The sequence below is a fragment of the Triticum aestivum genome, chromosome 7B (assembly GCF_018294505.1).
Source record: "Triticum aestivum cultivar Chinese Spring chromosome 7B, IWGSC CS RefSeq v2.1, whole genome shotgun sequence".
Lineage (NCBI taxonomy): Eukaryota > Viridiplantae > Streptophyta > Magnoliopsida > Poales > Poaceae > Triticum > Triticum aestivum.
Genome location: NC_057813.1, coordinates 684,148,704 through 684,156,317, shown reverse-complemented (window position 1 = coordinate 684,156,317; position 7,614 = coordinate 684,148,704). Strand labels below are relative to the sequence as shown.

The window sequence follows — 7,614 nt, the reverse complement described above, 5'->3', positions numbered from 1 at the left end:
GCACTTTAGATGCCCTTACTTCTCAGATTATGTTTCCAAATCTAATAAATAATTTATTGTCAGGTGTCTTGTAATCTCTGTCCTCATACTATCTACATCGAAGCAAGGATGAAAACTAAAGAAAGTTGTACTGGAACAAAACAACTATATTCTATTATTTGAGAGAGATTTTCCCTCGGTATTTGATGTCCCCTTTATAGGAGGGCATTGTCACTCCATGTCAAGTCTTGATTGGATTCTTCCAACCTGAAATATATAGTACCATAAATGTTTTGTAGAATAGGGGAAACTTTTATATACACACACACACACAAAGATGGTGTATGGATGGTTTTTCTGCAACACACTGAAGGAGAACATGTAGAGGCATTTTCTCTTCAGGAATAATGTTTATTTTTGTCAATACAAGTTATCTTAATCTATAGATCAATGAACATGGTTAAGTACTAAATTTCATGGATTCATGTAATATGTATCTTTTATCAGTTAGTACTAATTTGCAGATGAATCAAATGCAAAATAGCAACGGATCACTTTACCATCCATTAAACCTGCAGTATCGACAATTACTGTTGGGGCTACCCAACAGTTATTCTGCTCAAAAAAGATAGTCGACAAAACACATCAATCTAAGGCCCTGTTTGATTCATAAGTCCTAGGACTTGCCCCAACTAAAAAGCCCCTCCCTGTTTGTTTTCCAGGGACTAAAAAGTCGCTAGTCCCTCCCTGGAGTTATTAAATGACCATGTTACCCCTAGTATACAGAAAAATAACAACCAAACAACACCATGGGCCGGCGGGGCAATGGGTGCAGGGAGGGGCATGGTTGGAAAAGTCTCAAAAAGTCCTAAAAAAGACTCTCCTTGAGAGTCTTCTTCATTTAGTCCCAAAAAGCAACTTTTAGTCCCTAGTAGTCCCTCCTGTTTGATTAAAAAGTCTCTAAGATGGACTTTTTCTAGTCCCTACACCAAAAAGTCCCTGGAAACAAACACCCCCTAAGTTGTCTGCAAGACCTCTATAACTGTAACACCATAGCAGAGAGAGTACAAAACTCAGGATGGCCAATAATCCATGCTAATATTTTAAAATTTTCCCTAATCATCTATCTTTAGTCATTGACAGAAATTAGAGGGCGGAAAAGATAGAACCACCCTCACTTAAATCACCCAAGGTTGATGTGCGATGTGCCTGTCAAGAGACTCCAAAATAAGTCCAGTGCTAGCCTTCTCTCCTTTGACCTTCGCAGCCATCACGCCAGCTTCCACCATGCACCTGTCTTCCTCCATGCACCCCCTTCCATCACTTCCTCGACCTCTTCATCCTTTGGTGTAGGATCCTTTGTGTTCGCTTCTTTCTTGAGGCATCAAATAATGTATATCGTCGGATAAGAATTACAAGATGTTTAACACAAGGTGTTTGTTCATAATTGGCTTAGCAACAATTAAAAAGCACTGCATCTTCAATAAATGGTAAAATACTTAAGAAGCAAGACATTTATAAGTAACTTTACCATTTCCTTCAACTGTCCTTTCTTCAGGAGCTCAGGGGCTAACTATCTTGGCGGCAAGCAGGCTACCACGCAAAGATTCTGGATGCAAAAAGAAAGTAACAATGTTTATTAATTCAGCCATATTCCTAGTATCCACATATTAGTTTGTGTTAAAAAAAACAATGCACAAATCTTATCACTGCCGTTGTATTCAATGTTTTTGTCAATGTCCTCCTTTTACAAAAATATCCTTAAAATCATCCCTCCCCTCTTAACATTAAGGAGTGATCTTGCAAATACAAAAGGATTAGGATATGAACACCAATTATGAAATGGTGACTCGTAGCAATGATTTTCATAAAAAAGGTCACTGAACACAATAAATATAGGGCTATGCTATGGCCTTATAATTAACAGTTTTGATTGGTACTTATAATTAACAGCAGATAATAAAAACTGTACGTAAAGTTAAAATATGGAAAATAGTACTGAATTGGGTGTATGAATATTGCAAAGAACTTATGGTGTATGAACATATTATTCGGAGGCATAAGGCCATGTCCAACGCTCAGCTGCCTGTTTGGACGCCTAACGAACAATAATAATAATTAATTAAGTCAATTAGCATAGGTCTAGGAGTCCCCGCCTCTAGTGTTGCAAATTTAGTAGGTGTCGTGTGTTAACATTGTAGCAACCAACCTGATTATCGCTTCCATGACCAAGTTAGCCATACCGAGGAAGTCTGATGTACTGAATAGCACAGAAGAACTAAATACATCTTCAAAGAAATGACGTAGGAAAACCCCACTAATAACAACCAAAGCAGATAATTATCTAAACATTTTATCATGAGAAGATGATCAAAGCCTTTTGCTTTATCTGAAAGAAAAAAGAGCGTGCTAATCTTTAAGTTTCATAGTTTCAGGAAGGCCATACAGTACGGAAGATCCCTCAACCGATGAAAGTTAGATAGTGAAGTCAGCACCACAAACAACATTAGTTGCTTTAGTAACAAGGCAGGGGAGTGGTGACACCTTAGTCCCTGCACCAAATTTGGAACAACATGGAGTCAGGGAGAACACAAAAATAACAGCAACGAAGAACACAGTGGAAAATGAGTTTCCCATATGGTCAAATTCCCATAAAATTGTCAGAACCACCCCATGGTCCTAAACAATATAAGTTATGTATATGCTCATGTCATAAATATTTGTATTGGTTTCATTATCACCCAAACAAGTAGGTTCTAAGAACAGGTGACAATATAAGTTGTATTTGCTGCACTTCTAGTTGTGTCATCTATCAACCATAAAAAAAGCAACAGGAGAGGGAGTCAACCACTCCTTAGTGAACTCGTCCCCAGCTTGTCCGTATACAAAGCACTTCCTTCGTCAGTTACGACCATCGGATGATTTCTTCCAACACCTGCTGCAATCATGGTGTATCTGCAGAACTGAGAAATGCTAATTAGCATTTAGAAACATGCCTATGAAACATGTAATGCCATTGGTCTATTCAGTTCATGTATGTTGAATGCTAGAAATAAGAGTGGTAAGTAAGAAACGTGACAAAAGTTAAGCATCGACTCATACTTGATACCTGCAAGTCTGCAGCCAAGAATCTTGACACGCAAGAACAACAAGAATGGACAACCTGTCCGTCCACTTGTTGACCAGAGCCTAAATGCGCTGTATGGCAGCTTCATTAGGAACTTGAACATGAAAGAGGATCAAAGGAAAAATATTTCTTACTACATGTATATTCAGTAGCTCAGATCCTACAACAGATTGTCTAGGTCTGCTCTTTGTGCAAACTAAAGTATGCACATGTTTTACTGTAATTTAGAAAATTCAAACACAAAGTAGATGATTTCTGCTTGTAGGACAGGTCTGCTACCAACCATTAAGAAGGATTAAGCTAGATGTTGGCAAACCTTGTTCAGGTTGCGGTGGCTAAGATAGGTGATGAATTCTCATGTTTTTTTATTGTCAGCTCCCTAGTACTATGAAGAAACCACATAGGTCTGCATCCAAAATCTTTCTGATGTAGCCAAAAAGAATCGACAATTAGTTTTGTCCTTGAAAGAAATAATGCTAATCAAGCAATCAATGTTATATTTGCGAGCTCGAAAGTATCGGGACCAAGGGATGGTTACTGGTTAGAGCAGCAGATGAACAACAATGGGCGATGCAAGAAATTGAGTTCGCGTGCCAGACGACACTGGCGTATGATGGAACTAACCTGATATGACTTATACTTTCAAGTTGTATTTGCTTGCCCAATAGAAGTGGTAGTACTTGCAGTGCAATGGAACTAACCTGATACGACTTATTTGAGGAGACGACAACAACAACCAAGGAGGCGGCATCGTCCAGGAGGAAGTCCTCGACGTGTGACCTGGACAGCGTCTTGGTCAGGTACTCGGAGTCGGAGATGATGCTGCCATTGCTCACGCTCGCCGAGACACACTGTCGTCGCCCTTGCCGCAGTCTTTATTGCTGGGGATTGTGCTGGTATCTTCCTCCTTCATTCTTAATTCTATCACTGAGCCACATTTGACCTGATTTAGCAAGTTCAACGTACTGACATTATTTGCAGCACAAACCAAGCAGTGAAACATGATTTTAGAAGAACTAAGATATATGTGTGACAGTGTGTCGTTTCACTTTCACATGCTTTCTTAAATGACCAAAAGGAATGGGGACTTCAGTTTTCACAAATGAGTGATCTTAAAATGGTAACGATTAATGACCAACAAGAGCTAATTCTTCAAGCCCAACTAATTTCCTGGATTTCAAAACAAAGCACCAATGCACCAAGACATTTGTCTGTATCACACTGCACCGAGTAATTTCGCATCATGCTTTGAAGCTACCGTGTCTACAATTTCAAACTCAATGGCATAGTAATTTGGTACAAGATAAATGTAGTTGCACACCAAATAATCATGACATACAAGTATTTCATACACTCGGTAACCATTACATCGGATGACCTTGCCTCCTGCATCCTTAATCCTCACATGCTCATCCTTCGTGTCGGGCTGAGACAACAAAGCATAATAAGGTCAGCCCAAAAAACCGGATCATGTACCACGATTGCTTGCAAAATCTTATGTACCTTCTGATAAATTAACAGAGCCACATGCTACTTCCCACGAGAGAGCAAGCCAGAAGGATAACTGCCGTCGAGCGAAGCAGCATGGAACTAACCTGATATGGATTATCTGAAGAGACAAAACAGCAGCGGGAGTGGGGTCACGCCAGCGCCTGGTCTCCCTAGGCCGCGAGGTGGTGCAGCAACGGGAAGAACCCGGCACCGCTAGATGCAGAGGTAGGGTCAACGTGGCCTCCGACCACGACGCCGGCGAGGACCAGAGTTTGTAGCCGCACATTTATCCTCATCCGACCGCTGGATTATTCGCCAGTTTATGCTCATACTAGATCCATCACTACCACTAATCGACACATCAGCAAGCTGCAGTCTTGGTAGGGAGGGGAAAGGAAGGTGGAGGAGGCGTACCTTGGGCATACAGGTCCTGCAGCCCGACGGGAGGGAGATGCTGCAGATGTCGCCGGCGTCGAGGTCCACCGCGGCAGCAAGCACCCCCATATGCCTAGCCCCAGCACCGAGAGCAGGGGTTGGATCCCGATGCTGACGTCTAGGCTAGGGTTTGTCGCCGACCTCCATCCGGATGCTGCGGGTGCGGATCAGGCGCCGTCGTCGCCGTAACAGATCCGTGGCCATCTCTGCCGCCCCATCATCCGGATCCTCGTGATCCACGACGGCCGCGCCTGCCCGGATCGGCATCGGCGGATGCGGCTGCGTATCCTCGGGAGAGGAGGAGCGGATCGGAGGGTGGCGGCAGTGAGATCGCATGAGAGGACGGCGGCTCTGTGTCGTTGAGGGGATCGATAGGTAGCGCTGGGAGTGAGGGAGAAGGTGGGGCGGGGCGACGCCAGGATCGCAAGAGGAGATGGGGCCGGGCGGCGCCGGGAGCCAGGGAGGAGGACGGGGCTGGCGGCGTCGGGCGGTGGTGACGGGATCTAGAGGCCTCGCTCGTGCGAGTCGCCTGATTTTTTGTCGTTGTTTTTTCTTTCGTAGTTCTTTTTTCGTAGGTCTTTTTTCGCTGGTCTTTTTTCATTGAGGCATGCGAGTGCGAGGCGTGCGAGGACTGGAGGCATCGCTCCCTTTTTACCTGGTTTTGGTTGGTTTTCTTTTTGGTACGGGGAAGTGGGAGGTGGAATTGAGGACGAAAAAAAAACGGACGAAAATGGTGGGATGAAAATAAAACCCGGAACGCGACCTACCAACTGAGACATTAGGAGTTTAGATAGATAGAGAGGACTAGACACGCTAGCTAGTAAGCAAATGAAGGAAACAAAAGATCGTCATGAACATATGCATACAGAGAGAAGTGATATCGACCACCTCTCCTTCTCTGAGAGATTGATCGAACAACAAGTTCTCGTATATCTATCCGACGCTACTAGCTACATATACACAATATAATTATATCTTACAATATAATCTCCTAATTAAAAACCAACTGATTAGGGTCCACATGGTATTCTCCGTCTTTAGCGATCATGTGGTCAAGAAAAAATGCCGCCAATTCCTCTTGAATTCCTCGCATACGATCTGGTGGTAGGAGTTCATCCCGCATTCAAAATATCTAATTTGAAGAAAGGGATCGATACATATATATGAATAAATGAAACTGAACACAAATGATGGTAATAAAAATAAAATTGTGAATATTATTATTTACGCACTTCATATTGTTTGTCAGAGTAGCCCCGCTCACAGGTCGTGTGGCGGATGGACTCGCAAATGTAGTATCCACAGTAATTATTCCCTTGTTCCTGCCACAACCACTTTACAAGAAATAGAGGTCAATCAAACCGATCATTAGCAAGCATGCTAATGAAACTAGCGCTTGAATCACTAGGAGATGCGTGGAACATCCTACTATAGTACCTACTTTCGGGTGTCTAAATTGCAGTTTCTTCGGCAGTCCCGGAGTTTTTGAGGTGAATTTTTTACAAACCCTGCCAGACAAAGAAAACAATTACTTGATATCAGGAAATGAACAAATTGAAGTTGCCGATATGGTGCGATAATAATCGATTTAACTTACTTCTCTAAATATGTCATTCATGTCCGCATACTCCTTGGGATCTTTTCGTCTCGAGTCTAAGACGGTTACTTGTCCCTGCTGAAGTTTAATCTCTAGGAGAATATAGTAGAAGCTGCGCACGCATGCATAACTCATCAATTACATTACTATAACCATAAGGAAAACCGAATATGCACAAGACAGTAACACTCGGTGGAATTCGTAAGGGAAGAGTATTATAGCTTTGTTTTGATTTAATATAAACGATTGTAGCAGCTTGGCCTCGGTATCTTTGGCCTGAAATTCAACCATATATGCATCTATGAGATTTGTGTTAATGAACCCAATATCACCGATTTGTCTTTTCTTCAATTCGCCGATCTTCAATCTGCATAATATAGTGAGGATAATTAAAGATACATGCAATGAAAGAGCTGACATATATATATAGACTTAATGACAGAAGTAGTACTACTTACAGGCAGTAGCAAGTGATCATTAATTTATCAAGGGCCCTTAGATTAAAAAACACGAAGAACTCTTCAAATGGAACATGCAACAGTTCAATTCCAACGAGGTCATGCTCCTCTCTAACTCTCAGCGTCAAAATATTCCTCCCCTCAGACTCTCTGCAGGTTTTCATGTACCAATCATGGAATCTTCACACCATCATTGTTAGAGATCTTTCATCTTTGACGAGAGGCTTCCCGTGCACGTATTTGTGTGCGTCCACCTCCAACAAATCATAATGTACATCGTCGGGCAGGTAATCTTCAAGATTGATATAACCGGGCACCATCCCGCCCGGATGATTAGCGACGATATCGCTAGACAACTGGAGCGGGGGGAACGATTGGTTCGCTTGTTCATCGAGCTGGGCAACTTTTTTCCCAGCTCGTCGTCCTGCTAACCTTTGACCACTGACAGTATGTCCCGACCACTCCGCTTTGATAAATGAATTTTTAATAATGCGCTCATAGTTGCCTTTCGTCGGAGACTTTGGTGG

At 42.5% G+C, this 7,614-nt stretch overlaps 1 long non-coding RNA gene across 15 annotated transcripts; it reads right to left on the bottom strand.

Moving 5' to 3' along the window:
- Positions 1 to 1,058: 1,058 nt before the first annotated feature.
- Positions 1,059 to 5,622, bottom strand: LOC123160394 (uncharacterized). Of its 15 annotated transcripts, XR_006480160.1 has the most exons (9): positions 5,012 to 5,611; positions 4,702 to 4,946; positions 4,446 to 4,532; positions 3,808 to 4,049; positions 3,089 to 3,177; positions 2,828 to 2,942; positions 2,426 to 2,531; positions 1,511 to 1,588; positions 1,059 to 1,354 (listed from the first exon to the last, which is right to left on the bottom strand). It is a non-coding gene; the product is annotated as an uncharacterized lncRNA (long non-coding RNA). The 15 variants fall into 15 exon arrangements; XR_006480161.1 differs by having other exon boundaries at positions 1,511 to 2,531; positions 3,082 to 3,177; positions 5,012 to 5,616; XR_006480165.1 differs by having other exon boundaries at positions 1,511 to 2,531; positions 2,828 to 2,934; positions 3,082 to 3,177; positions 5,012 to 5,616.
- Between the last annotated feature and the right edge of the window lie 1,992 nt (positions 5,623 to 7,614).